The following is a 15,678-nucleotide window of genomic DNA, read 5'->3' on the forward strand; positions in this document are numbered from 1 at the left end:
GAATAACTGTTTCTTGCTCTGCGTCTCATTCAAATTTGACAGCCTTTAATGTCACCTGTAAAACATATTCCCAAAGGTAGAACATGTTTTCTCCAGAGTCTGAGGAGGCCTACCAGATGAGCTTTCTTATCTGTTGGGCAAGAATTTCTCCTTTCTTTGGAGTGGATGTCTAGTCATGCTTCTGACTACCAAACCACTAAAGATCTCACTGATGTTAATAAGATCCTAAATCTTTGTAGGGCTTTTTTTCTTCCCATCCCCTGGAATTCATGCACTTACCAAGGCTCCTTGGCACTTTTCTGGTCCAATTAACACGACGTCATCTGAAGAGTAGACCAATGCAGCCAGGCGCCATGGCTCACGCTTGTAATCCCAGCACTTTGGGAGGCCGAGGCAAGTGGACCACCTGAGGTCAGCAGTTTGAGACCAGCCTGACTGACGTGGTGAAACCCCGTCTCTAATAAAAATACAAAAAAATTAGCCAAGCGTGGTGGTGCATGCCTGTAATCCCAGCTACTTGGGAGGCTGAGGCAGGAGAATCTCTTGAACCCAGAAGGTGGAGGTTGCAGTAAGCCAAGATTGCACAATTGCACTCCAGCCTGGGCAACAAGAGCAAAAATCTGTTTCAAAACAAGAAGAGTAGACCAACGCACTATTCTGCAGAATGTCCAGATGATCCAGGTAACTTCAGACTTTTATGACAGAGTGGGAGAGTTAATATACCCTAAGACAAGACTTTAAATGTATATTGCTGTCCTTTCCAAGTGAATGCAAATTGTTTCTATTTCTTTCTTATAAGGATGAAAAAGAATGCATTCTTCAGATCAATGCCCACATACTATGCACCTGAGGCATGTTCATCTGCTTTAGCAAAGGTATGGCTCCTAGCCCAGCAGCGGCCATTGGGGCTAATACTCAGTTGTGTTTTCACTGGTCCACTGTCGTCCTCTGGAAACCATTTGGTGAATTGTTTGGTTTTTACATAATATATCCATTCTAGCATGCCCACTTCTCTGAGCTTTTTGATCCCATCTTCTACAGTCTGCTATGACAGTTCTAGCATTTCTACTGTACTTAGTGTAAAGCTGGCTGGTGGGTGATTCAGAGCCTGTTCTCTCTTCTCTCTCTCTGTCTTTTTTTTTTTTGAGACAGCACCTTGCTCTGTCACCCAGGCTGGAGTACAGTGGCATCATCATGGCTCACTGCAGCCTCGCACTCCCAAGCTCCTCCTACCTCATCCTCCTGAGTAGCTGAGACTACAAGCGTGTGCCACCATATCTGGCTAATTTTTTTTTTTTTTTAGACTGCATCTCACTCTGTCACCCAGGCTGGTGTGCAGTGGCACCATCTTGGCTCACTGCAACCTCTGCCTCTTGGATCAAGTGGTTCTCATACCTCAGCCTCCCGAGCAGTTGGGATTATAGGTGTGTGCCACCACGCTCAGCTAATTTTTGTGTTTTTAGTAGAGACGAGGTTTCACCATGTTGGCCAGGCTGGTCTTGAACTCCTGACCTCAAGTGATCTGCCTACCTTGGCCTCCCAGAGTGCTGTGATCACAGGCATGAGCCGCCATGCCCAGCTATTTTTTTTTTTTTTAAGTAGAGATGAGGTATGTTGCTTGGGCTGGTCTCAAACTCTTGAGCTCAAGCTATCCTTCTGCCTTGGCCTCCCAAAGTGCTGGGATTACAGGCATGAGCCACTGTGCCCAGCCCAGAGTCAGCTTCTTTAGGCCACTCCTGGCACCAGCTGTCCTAGATTAGGTCCCCAGGAAACAGACTCTAAGATGGAGTTTTATGTGCAGAAATTTTGGGGGTAGTGACTGCAGTAGGACTGGGCAGAGACAGACATTTCACTGCAGTGGATTCACAACAAAGGCCTCAGCCAACCCCACAAGGAGTTCTGGAGCTGAGGTAACCCTTGGGAGTTGTCCCTGCCTTAAGACAAGGAGTCAGGCTTTTATACCCTCACAACAACCAGCCCTAGGATGACTGCTTCCCAGGGAGGGAGCGAGACCTCTGGACTCCCTTTGCCTTGGATAATACTTGGGGAGGAATATCGGGGCAGCGGCCTCCAGCATTCAGCATTCAGCTGGCCTCCAGCATTCAGCTGGGTGTTGCCATCCTGCAGGGGAACCCACAATAGCTCTGAGGAAAGGCAGATTTCACAGATCTCCCCAGCCATTGGAGACTTCTTGAAAATGTGTGGGCCGGGTGTGGTGGCTCACGCCTGTAATCCCAGCACTTTGGGAGGCCGAGTTGGGTGGATCACCTGAGGTCAGGAGTTCGAGATCAGCCTGGCCAACATGGTGAAACCCCATCTCTACTAAAAATACGAAAATTAGCTGGGTATGGTGGCACACGCCTCTAATCCCAGCTACTCAGGAGGCTGAGACAGGAGAATCGCTTGAACCTGGGAGGTGGAGTTTTCAGTGAGCTGAGATTGTGCCACTGCACTCCAGTCTGGGCAACAGAGTGAGACTTTGACTCAAAAAAAAAACAAACAAACAAACAAACAGAAAAAACTGTGGTGGCCCTGTCACCAGAAATATGTAAGATGTAGTTTATAATTCCCTGGCTAGGGTTTTATAGCTCAAAACCAAGTACTGAACAGAGCTTGGCCTAAATTAATGGTTTTCAAACTTGGTTCCATGGTATCCTGGGGGTTTCTTATAATTCTCAGGGGGTTCCATGGATATTCATATTCAGGGGATCATTTCTCATCACTGCTGTGACCATGGCAACTCCATTCTTATCTGTTCACAGATTAGGACTCTGCAGAAGGTTTTGTTTGAGGAAAGGCTTTTACTGCTGAAAACTAACAGTAGGACATTCTATGGAATACCTGACCAGTACTCCTTGAAACTTCAGTCATGAAAAACAAGGAGAGACTGAGAAACTCTCAAGAACCAGAGGAGACCAAGGAGACACAAACACCAAATGCAATGTGATATCCTGGATGGAATGCCGGAACGGAAAAGGGACCTTAGGAGAAAAATTCATGAAATCCGAATAAAGTCTGGAGTTTAGTTCACAGTAAAGCACCAGTGTTGACATCTTCATTTTGGCAAATGTTCCATGATGATGTAGGATGTTAACATTAAGGGAACTGGATAAGGGATATATGGGAACTTTCTGTACTTTCTTTTCAACTTTTCTGTAAATCTAGAATTATTAAACCCAAATTGTAAAAGTTTATTTTAAAAAATTAGCATTCAAAAACCGTCAGACAAATGAGCTCCAAATACATCCAGAGATGAGAAGAAAGATGGTGACCTGATTCTGGAAGTTCAGATGTCCATGTTGGTGACCTGATTCAGGAAGTCTTTCAGGAGGATATCAAGCTTGGATCTTGGATAGAGCTGGGATGCGAGGCACTGGGGATTGGGCAATATCCCTGCCTGTAGGATTCTTTGTGGAATGCTGGATATTCATATTCCGGTCTTTTCTTATCTCTGGCTGCCTCAGGGAAGTAAGAACCCACCTGGGAAAGAGAGGACAGGACTGAAGAGGGACTCAAGGAAGTTGAGCTTACTGGATTGGGGGTGAATGTTAAAGTTCCAGTTTGAACAGGTTTGGAGGGAGAGATGGATGGTGGGGAGGGCATCATACCTTCATTGTTGCTAAATACTTCCTCTTCTTTCCAGCAGAGCCCAAGCTGGAGACCAGGAGAATCTAGAGGAAGGAGGTGACACAGGCCTGCTCCTAGTCTGATGGGAAAACCTACGTTATACCCTCAAGGAACCCCAATCTGGTATGGGAGACACACTCCCTGACTTCCGAGAGCTCTCTGTCTGAACGAGTGGATGCAATGCCTACCTTTAAGGAGACCCTCTGTCTGATGGGAGGGACACAGCTTCTTCTCCAATCTGAAGGGGAGATGGGACACATCACATGCACACTGGTGGTAGCTGGACTGACCTTTAGACATTAGTATTCAGGGACAAGGAGAGCCTGGGAGGAAGGCTTGAGGATGACCTGTGGTCCTTCGTGAAGAGAAGGCCAGTGTAAAGGGTGCTGGGATGGAGCTGATGGGCCCCCGGGGAGTGGGCCCTGCTCAGACATAGATGTCCATATTGGTGACCAAGCTCTGATCTGTCGTCCCCACAGGGGTCTATACCAGCTGAAAAGCAGTGAGGAGACAGGGAAAGACAGGAGACACACAGAGCCATATATGGAAGATCTGAAGTGGAGTGATAAAGATAAATATGAGGCTGGGCGCGGTGGCTCACGCCTGTAATCCCAGCACTTTGGGAGGCTGAAGCCTGTGGATCACCTGAGGTGTCAGGAGTTCGAGACCAGCCTGACCAACATGGTGAAGGCCCATCTCTCCTAAAAATACAAAAAATTAGTAGGGCATGGTGGCACGCGCCTGTAGTCCCAGCTACTCTGGAGGCTGAGACAGGAGAATTGCTTAAACCTGGGAGGCAGAGGTTGCAGTGAGCTGAGATCTAGCCACTGCACTCCAACTTGGGTGACAGAGCGAGACTCCGTCTAAAAAAAAAAAAAGAAAGAAAAAATAATAGATATTAGTATATGATTAAAATGCAGGCAGAAGCGAAGAGAGATTCCTGCTCCCAGACCTCCCCTCACTCCCCACCCTATCCCCCACCCCTGCCCTGGCCCCAGCTGGCACCCCATTTGCGTCTCCCTGTGTCCATGCTCCCCAGTCAGGCGTTACCTCAGTATTTTCTTTCACTAGGGGTCAAAGGCAAACAGAGCCAAAATCCACATGCGCCAGCTTGCAGGGGAGGAGGATCTCTGGAAAAGAAGGAGAGTGAGAGCAGGTACAGCTCCCATCTACCATGTGGTACACACCAGGCTGGGTCAGGAGGAGGGGGCAGGGAAGAGCCGTCCCGGGGGCCTGTGCAGAGTTGGGCACAACACGGCAGTCAGTAATAGTTGATGACTGACTGAATGAGTAGCATGCAATCAATATTAGAGAATGGGCCATAGCACAGTGGTTAAAGCCTGCGTTCGAATCTCAGCTCTGCAACTTCCTAGCTGTGTGACTTTGGGCAAATTACTTAACCTCTCTGAGCCTCAGTTTCCTCACCTGTAAAATGAGGATAAGAATATTAAAGGAACCTACATCCTAGGACTGTTGTGGCCTTGCATCTAGCTAATGCCTACACGGACCTTACAACAGGGCCTGGCACACAGGAAACACGAAAAAGCCCTTAGCCTGTGTCGTACAGGTACTACACGAGTGTGATTTTCCTGTCTGTGACATGCATCTGTGCTCACTGGGGATATGGTGTGTGCAGGGGGTGCTTCTGGGCTGGTGATAGTGAGGGTGGCAGGTGGTATTGGAGGGTAGGAGGAGCTCTAGCTTTGTGGCCAGGCCAGGCAGATGTGGGATCGATTCACAGCTTTACCACTTCCCAGCCAGGGGGGAGCCCCAGCAAGGGGCTTCCCCTCACAACAGAATGGGCATAAGCCCTTCCTGGGGCATTGTCAGTGAGGAGGTGCAAAGTGCCTCTTCAAACACTACAGAGAGCTGTAATTTTTTTTTTTTTTTAGATGGAGTTTTGCTCTTGTTGCCCAGGCTGGAGTGCAGTGGTACGATCCCAGCTCACTGCAACCTCTGCCTCCTGGTTTCAAGCGATTCTCCTGCCGCAGCCTCCTGGGTAGCTGGGATTACAGGTATCCGCCATCACGCCCAGCTAATTTTTTTTGTATTTTTAATAGAGACAGGGTTTCATCATGTTGGCCAGGCTGGTCTTGAACTCCTGACCTCAGGTGATCCACCCACCTCGACCTCCCAAAGTGCAGGGATTACAGGCATGAGCCACCACGCCCAGCCAAGAGCTGTAATTCTTTCCAACGTTATGCATGGTCTGTTGTATGTGGCTGTGTGTGTCTAGAAGCCATGTAGATTTGGAAATAGGGGACATGTGGACCAATGAGAGAAGACTGATCTGGCTGTCGGGACACCTGGGTTCTTTCTGAGCTCGAGAAAGGGGATCTTGCGCAACGCCTCGGCCCTTCTGACTCTCCAGCTATAAAATAGAGGTATTAAGGCTGACGTCCCAGAGCCGTTGTGAGGATTAAATGAGACGTCATGTGTGGTGTGGTCAGCTCACAATAGTTCCTCAGCAAAAGGGAGGGAGGCAGCTCTGTTCTGATCTTTCCAACTACTGGTGGTGCCTGTGGTCAGTTTCCAGCCACGTCATCCTGTGATCCTTTCCAGGCATGCACACAGATGGAAACCTGTTTGTGCAAATAGCCACTTCTTTAGATGAAGGGGGAGGGCATCCCTTGGACCATCCTGGGTCCCTTGGACCAGCTGGGAGTAACAGATAAGCCAGGCTGCCTGGGTTTGAATTCCAGCTCAGCCACTTGCTAGCTTTGTGACTTCAGGCTACTGACTTGACTTCTCTGTGCCTCTCTTTCCTCCTTTGAAATTGGAGACAATTGGAGCACCCATCTCAGAGGGCTTTTGGAGGAGTACAAAGGTGTAAAGTGCTTACGGCAGAGCCTGGCACAATCATTTGTTGTTATTCTGAAGTTGGGCCGGGTCTGGAGGGTGTGCTCCGCTGCCCAGTTCCCACGCCTTTCCTGGCCAGCAGATATCTCATCCCCTGGAACAGTCCCTCCTGAGCTCTGACCAGGCTCCCTCAGGCGGAAGTTCCTAGAAGGGTGCAACCTGGGGCAACAGCCAGGGCAAGCTGCTAAAATGATCACACTTCAGAGGAGGCCTCTGGATGTCAGTGGGACAGATTTTGTTGGAAAGCGAATGTTCATAATGTTCAGGAAAGACAAGTGAAGGGCACCCTTTTGCAGGTCCCCAGTTGGGTAGGAAAGAACCAGCCTTTCTCAGCTCTCTTCTCCTCACTCAGACTCCCTCCCACCCAAAACTCAGAAGGAGCCTTAGGAGATAGTCAGAGTGGTCTTTGGCAAGGTCAGAGGTCTGATACTCTGAAGTTCAAATCTCACTGCCCTGCCAGTGACCTCAAGAGGGGGAGAACCAGGAGTAGAAAAATGTAAAGAGGGTGACTAAAGGGGGTGGGGTGGGGGCTGGGGGAGGTATGATTGGAATGAGAGAAGAAATGGTGGGCTGTCAAAAAGAGGGAAACAGAAACTGTGGGGATCTGCTGTACCCAAAGTAGGCAGAGGGCCACATGTGCCTGTAGATGTGTGTGTAAGTGTGCATCCGTGAATGCGTGAATGAATGAATGTGTGTGAGAGCGCAGGTGGGTTTGAGTGGGTATGAGTGCCTCAGTCTGTCTGACAGTGCAGAGAGAATCATATACTCACCCATGGGTGGAGACTTTTTCTGTTCATCCCCCTTATTTTCCAGTTGAGGAAACTGAGGCTCATTGATGGGCAGTGAAATGCCCATACATGCTGGGAGGGGGCGGAGAGGAGCTTTTCCTAGCTTCATCTTCCCTTCAGTGTCCCCTCCCCCCACCCTCCAGCTATTTCTTGAGGTCAGAGGGAGGGGGCAAGCCAGGGCTGCTGGAGAGAGGCAGAGGGGGGTGGGAGGCAGCCTTGCAGGGCACAGGGGCTCTGCGGGAAGGGTCCGGACACGTGGCCTCCCCATTTTCTGCGGACGTGGACTCCCCACCCAGCAGAGACGTGTCATCCCTGGAGCGGGCAGCAGAGCCTCTCCAGCTTTTCTGCCAGATCCAGCCTCGAATGCGGGGAGGGCCCTTCAGAAGGACGCTTGGGCAGGTTCCTAGTCTGAGAAAGCTGAGCCCTAAAAGGGAGTGGGTAAACCTGGGCCCACCCAAATTCAGGCCCTCCCCTCTCCGCCTCTCCTCAGTGTCCCCACCTGGGAAATGGGAGAAAGTCAGGGAATTCTATCTGCCGTGGGAAGGTAGAGTCTGGGTGAGGGGCGTGCAAGTCTTCGAAGCCCCCTTCCGATGGCAATCGGGGAGCAAGACCTCATCCCAGGCCTGCCTGTGGCTTCCTCCCCCACTTCAGAGCCCCCTGCCTGGGAGAGGCACCCTCTCCCTGACTGTGGGGGAGGAGGAGAAAGAGGGTCCACGTCAGGAGAGGGAAGCTGCAGCCAGAACAGACATTCCCAATGACTCACAGCCCCGGAATGCCTTGAGAGCCGCAGGGACAGCCCCCTGTTCAACTGGGGCAGCTGGAGACCCAGGACCCTGGGGGGCAGGGAGGCAAAGTGAGGGGGAGGCACGGGTCAGAGGCAGAGCCTGGAGACAGGATTGAAGCAAAGGTCCCTGAGAGCAGCTGAGAGACGGAAGACAGTGTATCGCCCACCTCATCCTAGCCACATACTGTGGTCCTCACACAGCAGAAGTAGGAAGACTAGATCTTACAGAGGACCCCCTCCTAGACCACCATGGAACTCTTCTTCTTGTGAACGCTTGAAAAGAGGAGGAATGTCCTGCCCCTGTCCCTTTCTGGGTCTGATCCTAGCACCCTCCTGCCCTGAGGAGGCAGGGGGATGGCTACAATGACCTGAGAGCCCCCACCTGATTCTCGCCCACTCCAACCCACTTCATTGTCATGCTTCTCCCATGACCTCTGTCCCCTCCACTTTCTGGGCCTCAGGTTTGAGGAGGGCAAACTGAGGCCCAGCCTGGTCATGGGGGGCGCTTGAGGAACACAGCTGCTCTCCCCAGGCCAGCCTGACCCAGCAGAGCTCTGGGCTCAGGGCCTCTGTGTTCTGCTCTTCCTCCCTCCAGCGAAGATGCAGCTAAGCCTCCAGTCTACGTGGCAGGCAAGGGGGGAGCTTGCGAGGGAGGGGAGCTGGGAATGAGGTCAGCGGGTTGGATGGGCCAGGCCATGGCTGCGAAGGCATCTGGGCTGCAGCAGTCTGGAAGGTAGGGGCCTCCGGGTCAGGCCACTCCCAGCCCAAACCCGCCATCCACCCGCCCACCATGGCCTCCTTCCCGTCTCCTGCTCCTCCCCTCCCTGCAGCCCACATTCCGCCCGCCCAGGCCAGATGGTTCGCATCAAGGCTTTTCCATGTGGCAGTTCCTCCCTGCCCACCAGGCTCCCTTCCCCCTCTGGCCACATGGCTCAGCTAAGAGTTGGGGAGCAGCTCTCCTGGGCTGTCCTCCTAGGTCCAAATTGGGATTATGTGGGATCCCCATGTCATGCTGTCGCCACCATCGTCAGTGACCTCCCTGGCCCTGCCAGCTCCCCAGCCCCAACCGCCTGGGCTCTTGAAGTGTCACAGGGTTCTTACCTCTGATCCCCCAATCCCAGCTCTGTGACCTCTGGCAGCTACTTTCCTTCTCTGGGCCTCAGTTTTCTAATCTGTACAAGGAGGGGAGAACAGAATAAACTCCAAATTTCCTTCCAGCAGAATGTCTCTTATTCTGTGATATTTCCACCTAGAGACTCTAAAGCTCTGGGATCCAGCAGAGGTCAAACCGCAACTCTGGAGGGGTTATCTGGTCTACCTCTTTACCTGCTCCCAGCCCCATTTGTTTGTTCATCTCCATATCCATGAATTCCTCCCAACCCATCTATACTTTCCTCGAATCTTTCCCTCCCTTTAAGGGCCCCAGCCTTCTAACTTGAGTCCTTCTGCTCTCACCAAGGTATAAGTCCTCTGGGTGAGTTCTCAGCAAAAGGATCACAACCATTCTCCTTTCAAAGGCAGTCACCAACTCTCTATGGCCACCACTGAGTATAACTCCTTCCCCCAGAATCCCAGGCCTCTAGAAGTTGGCCCTAGCCTGCTTTTCCAGCCTTATCTTCCTCTGCTCATGGCCTTCTCTCTCTTTCTGTCTGTCTGTCTGTCTCTCACTCAATCTGTGTCAAGCTTCCCAGGCTGGGCGGTGCCTTTCCTCCCATTTAAACCCTGCATTTGAACCCTGTCACCCACCCTCCCAAGCCTGGCTGGAAAGCCACCTCCTCCATGCAGCCTTCCTTATCTCTCATTGGCACTCCCATCATCCTTTGTGTCTAGAGGCTTCCATTTACTGAGCAAGACATAGACCAGCAAGGTGGTCTCACTACTACCCCAGTTCACAGACTGGGGAAATGAAGTTCCAAGATGAAGCATTTACTCAAAATCACACAGCCAGTGCTGCCTCAAGTGAGGGGCATTTTTGTGTGTGTTTTATTCCTCTTCCTGGCTCCCCACTCTCCCAGAATAGGAGCTATTGTCCCCAGAGCTCTCCCCAGCACACGGCTGGCCCCAGAAGGCCTGAAGTAACCACTCAGTGAATAGGATCAACTAGAGGGCCGGCAACAGGCACCAAACTCAGCATATTGTCCCCCAAGCAGGGTCCTTGCCCAGCCAGAAGCCCGGGGTCATCCCTGTTCCTCACCACCCCCACCCCACATCCAATCCAACCCCAGCACCTGTAAATTTTGCTTCCCAAAGGGCTCTCAAGTCCATTCTCTTCTCTCCGTCTCCATTCCCACCTACCGGGGCTTCCTCACCTGGGCAAGTATAGCAGCCTCTCAGCTGCTCCTCCACCTTCGCCCACAGCCCTCCTCCTGCAGGTACCTACTCCATCGAGTGCCCATGGCGTTCTTTTACAAATGCAGACCTGATTGTGACCCTCCCCTGCCTCAGGCCCTCTGCTGGGGCCCATAGCTCAAAGGAGGCAAACTACACCCATGATGGGGCTTCTCTGGCCTACCCAGCGTTTGCCTGTGGTGCTCCAGCCACACTGGCCTTCCCTGAATTCCTTGGGCATCCAGCACTCGCCATGCTCCCTCCTGCCTTTGCATATGTGGTCCCATCACTCTCCACCCTGCCTCCTATCCTTTCCCATCAGCCTACCCAGGGAAGCCTTCCTAGGGCTCCAGGACTAGAGCAGACCCTCTGTCATGTCTGCCCATTCAAAGCTCTGCATTCTTCTCCTTAGTAACCTTAATGGCTGCACCTCCACGTTTATTCATGTGATATCATTGCTGTCTGTGTCTTTACCAGACACAAACTCCATCAGGCAGACACAGGGTCTGTGCTGCTCACCATTGAATGCCCAGTACCCAGCAAAGTGCCTGGCACGTGACTATTGTTGCATGAATTTATCAGCAAATGAATGTAGCTCCTTAGCAAAATTGGGTGGAGGTGGCTTTTGGGAAGAAGGCGAGGTCATATTATCCATACGGGATCCTTTCTGTGTCCGAGCCAGACTGTCCAAAGGGGCCCTCTGCCAGGACCCCTGCCTAACAACCCGCCCTGAAACTCCATAATCCGAAGTTTGCCAGGAGGAAGAACTGGTGGCTGGGGCAGAAGCGGAAGACAAGAGACATCGGTGGCCAAGGCTTACCTGGAGTGGGGGTTGTGGGGGCTGGGTATCAAGGAAGGAGATCAAGATCTGGAAGGTACCTCTGCCCAACAGAGGCTTCTCCTCAGCACCCCCTTCTTTTATTTAAATTCAGGATTCAAAGGAACCCTGGCATTTATCTCCCAAACACAACACGGCAACCAGACATCTGGCTGTGATGCAAGCCCTGCACCACCCACCCCCCTGGCCACGCCCCCTATGGCTGCTGCTCTTTCTCCCCTGGAGCATCTCACGAACGCTGCCTGCCCGCCTACAGTATGAGGAGACCCGGCAGAGCACCATCCCCCAGGATGGGCACCAGAGAACTGGGGACTGGGGAAGAGGAGATACCGGAAGAGAATAAGGGAGGAAGAGAGGGAGGGAGAAAAAAATATGTGGGTGAAGGAGTGGGACAATGGGCCAGAGACCAAGGAAAGAAAAGGAAAGGAAAAAAAACTAAGAAAAGGAAGAAAAATGCATGAAGAGAAAAATTTGAAGGCAGAGAGGTTGGGGGTGGGGGAGAGAAAAGGTAAATGAATAGAAAAAAGAAAGGAAGAAAGGAATGGAGAAAAGTAAATGGGATAAAACAGGCACAGAATTGAACCAAACCAGAAAGGTATAAATATTCAATCAATTCATGGGGCCAACTTTCTTCTTTTTTCTTTTTTCTTTCTTTCTCTCTTTCTTTCTTTCTTTCTGTCTTTCTTTCTTTCTTCTTTTTTTTTTTGAGAGAGAGTTTTGCTTTTTTTGCCCAGGCTGGAGTGCAATGGTGTGATCTCGGGTCACTGCAACCCCCGCCTCCTGGGTTCAAGTGATTCTCCTGCCTCAGCCTCCCAAGTAGCTGGTACTACAGGCGCATGCCACCACGCCCAGCTAATTTTTGTATTTTTAGTAGAGATGGGGTTTCACCATGTTGGCTAGGCTGGGGTCTCAAACTCTCAACCTCAGGTGATCCGCCTGCCTCAGCCTCCCAAAGTGTTGGGATTACAGGCGTGAGCCACCGCGCCCTGCAAAGCCAACTTTTAAGAAGAACTACCCTGCCTCCAGACATCAGGAGCAGAGAGGGATGTGACAGAAAAGCTGCCAGCTACCCTGGCTGGGACCTGGTGGGGTGGCTGGAGAGGGCCTGGGAGCTGGGGCCATGACAGACCTCGTGTCACCTGGGGCCATGCCCCCAGCCCTTCTTTCTCCAGCTCCCAAGTTCTCCTCCTAGGACTGGGGTGGGGGTGGTGGAGGCGGGGGGCAGAGAATGGGGTGGGATCCGTCCAGGACTAGAAAACAAGGTTCATCTTCAAGAGCCTGCAATGAGGGCTTGTTCTAGGGGAGAATGAGGGGGAGGCTGGGCCTGGCTGTGGACATTTGAGGGCTCGGGTCACCTGGGAAGAAAAGGAAAGGGGGAAGGAGAGCGAAAGAGGCAAGTGAGATCCAGAAAAGGAGCTCTGGAGACAGAGGGGGTTGGAGAAAGCAGCAAAGTAGCTTGGAAGACAGAGGAGGGATGCAGGGGCCTGAAAGGAATGCAGGATCCAGGATGGAAAGAAAGAGAAAGAGCAGGGGAGAGAAGCCTCTCTAGACTCCTGCCACAGCCAGACTCCTCCTCCCAGTCGCTGCCCTCTGACCTTGCTTCCTGGCCTCCCACACACTCCTTAGTCCACTCCAGTCCAGCTTCCTTGCCCATCTCTCCACCACAGCAGCTCACACTGTGGGGATCAATCACCACCATTCTGCTAAGTCCAGGGAACGTTTTACTCCTTACCATACTAGTTCTCTCTGCAGCATATAACTCTACTTCCTTCTAGTACCATCTGTTTCCTCTGCACCCATGACCTCCCAATCCCTCTCACCCAGCCGTCCTTATCTGGCCACTCTTGCCCTATCTTCTCCTCCTCCACCCAGCCCTTACACCCTGAGGGTCCCCGAGGCTCAGTGCCAGCCCCTCCACACTCCTCCCTCCATGCTTTCTCTGAGACAACACCATCCACAACCCCAGCTTCAGTTACCATCGTCCTGGGACCCACATTTGTCTCTCCTCTGAACTCCTGACCCAGGCGCCCAAGGCTTTCCTCCATGTTTCTAATTGGATGTCTCACAGGCTTCAAACACTCAGCACAGACAAAACCTACTTCATCATCTTCCCACTAACCCTGGAAAGGAAAGAAGGAGGGAGGAAATGAGAGAGGGAAATCCTAGGAGGCTGGAGGACTTGGGTTTGGGGCTAAGGCATAGAAGAGCGGAGCTGTACCTGGAAGCTGAGGAACCTAGCAAAGGGCTCCAACTGTGCAATGCTAAAGCAAGGGAAGAAGAAGGGCCAGCACACACCCGGGGTCTGTCCCCAGACTCTGCTCCAGGCTCCCTCAACAGGAACTGTGCAGGGCTCCATAATAGAGACTCATGGAGAGCTTCATCCTGGGGTCTTCACTGCACCCCCACTCTTAGACCCCACCCTTTTCTCTCCTCAGCCCCTCTCCTAGGAACCCCCTCTCTATCATCAGTCCAGGGCTAGAGGTGGGGGCACAGAAGCGTTCTGGAGAATCGGAGTTGGGGGAAGAGCAACAGAACCTCAACTGGAGGCTGCAGCAGCTGGAAAGGGTGACCCGGCTGTGCAGGGCAGGGGTGCATGCCCCCACCAGGTGCACAACACCTGGGCTACCTCTTCCAGGTGTGTTCTCCTCCTTTGTCCCACACCATGGAGTCCAGATGGGGCGCCTGAGGAGCTCTGAGGGTGGGGGCCTTTTCCCTCCTTCTTTGGTGTTGGGGGGCACTTGGGGAAATTTGGAGAAGGAGAGAACTCAGAGCTCAGCACTTTCCTCTTTCTGTTTTTCTTCTTAAGGAATTTTTTTTCCCTAACTGCTGATGACTTTACCATTTCTTGGGGGTGTGGGGAGGAGATTTTGGCTTTTGCTCCCCCCCACTTTAAGTGCCGGACAAAGTCTTACATTCCACAAGAAGCCAGAGCTTCAGAGTTTCCTAAAGATGAGGTGGCGTCTCCTCCTCTCACAGGCACAAGCTCCCTCCTCCTCCCACCCCCCATCCCCCCAGTCTGCAGCCCTCAGTCCTGGCCAGGAAGGCCCAGCCAGGCTGGGAGGAGACCCCAAGCACATTCTTCCTCTCACTGTCATACTGCAGAAATTAAAGACACATCTTCGGCCTGGGCGCCCGCCAAGCGTTTTAAGTCGAAGAGTGGCAGGGGAGGCCTTGAGCCTCAGCTCCATGCCACGTGTAAAGGTTGCTTGGAAACTGTCTGCCTCGGCCCCTGGGAGGAAGGCCTGGAACTGGACATTGGGGTGGTGGCTGTCACACGCCAGGTACACAAAACCCCAATACCAGGGATCCCCAAATATCCTTCAGAACCCCAGGCCCATGATGTAGCAACTCCCAATTCACACCTCGGAGGTTTCAACTCTTCTTTAAGATGGGCGTGGGAAAGCCTGGATGGGAAACATATGGGGAGGGGCGGGGAGCTGCAGGCAGGAGCCCTTCTCGCTACGAAAACCCAAGAAGCAAGGAGGTGGACAGGTCACTAACCCTCATACTACCAAGCCCTGTGGCACCCTGCCCTACACCACCACTCTAAATGTCTGTTCCCTCCAAAAACAGAACCCCTGTCCCCTATTAGGGAGGCGGTCTCTTGGAGCTGACCCCCAGTAGAGGGCAGGACTTTGGCGGGTTCAAGAACTGCCATCTCAGCACCTCAGCCCCCCAGTCCTGCCCTGCAGTTGCTGGCACTAGGCGGGGGCAGACCCTGGGCCACAAGTTGCCGCCACATGGTCGGGATAATTGATGAAGGTCCATCCCTCCATTGCTGTCTCCAGCCCTGCCTCTCTGGAAACTCTATATTTTCCCTTTAATTATAGCCCCTGCAGTCTCCCTCTGCTGCCCCACCCGCACCGCTCATCCTGGCTGCCCACGGCCAGCCGACGTGGCTGCCTCCCCTTCTGTTCCTTTTTTTTCCCCTTTGCCTTCGTTGCACAAAACCAGCTGGGGGAGGGCGTGGAGAGGGGCGGGGGGAGGCAATGGAATCTTGGACGGTTTGGGGGAGGCGGGACTCCCCGCTTCCACGTTTGCAGCTCTGGAGCACCGGGGGTGGGGAGCTGCTTAGGAGGGAGAGAAATGAACAGGGCACTGCAAGGAGACCCCCAGGCCTTCTCTCAGCCCTACAGAGTTTCTCAGGACGAGGTAGATTGGGGTTGAGGCAGAGCCTTGTTGGGGGATTGGGACGTGGAGGAAGACAGGACTTGGCGTTCTAGAGGCATCTTCCCTAGATATAGCCTGCTGTCCTTCGGGTCCCCAGCCCCTTTCAGAGTGTACAGATGATTCTCTCTGGTTCCTAAGGCAGAGAGCAATGACCAGGATTTTCAGGAAAGAGAGGAGGCAGTGGGAAGTAGCCCCTAAAATAAAGTCAATCATCCTCTGCAGCCCATCCCACACCTCCAAAGGCAAGTTTCACCCAGACACCCAAAATATCCCATACATCCCCA

General features: G+C 52.5%; 1 long non-coding RNA gene across 1 annotated transcript; it reads right to left on the bottom strand.

The window, feature by feature from the left end:
• Positions 1-3,170: 3,170 nt before the first annotated feature.
• Positions 3,171-3,896, bottom strand: LOC105739061. The gene is made up of 3 exons (XR_001114924.2): positions 3,816-3,896; positions 3,609-3,671; positions 3,171-3,480 (listed from the first exon to the last, which is right to left on the bottom strand). It is a non-coding gene; the product is annotated as an uncharacterized LOC105739061 (long non-coding RNA).
• Positions 3,897-15,678: the final 11,782 nt, after the last annotated feature.

The sequence above is a fragment of the Nomascus leucogenys genome, unplaced genomic scaffold (assembly GCF_006542625.1).
Source record: "Nomascus leucogenys isolate Asia unplaced genomic scaffold, Asia_NLE_v1 Super-Scaffold_258, whole genome shotgun sequence".
NCBI lineage: Eukaryota > Metazoa > Chordata > Mammalia > Primates > Hylobatidae > Nomascus > Nomascus leucogenys.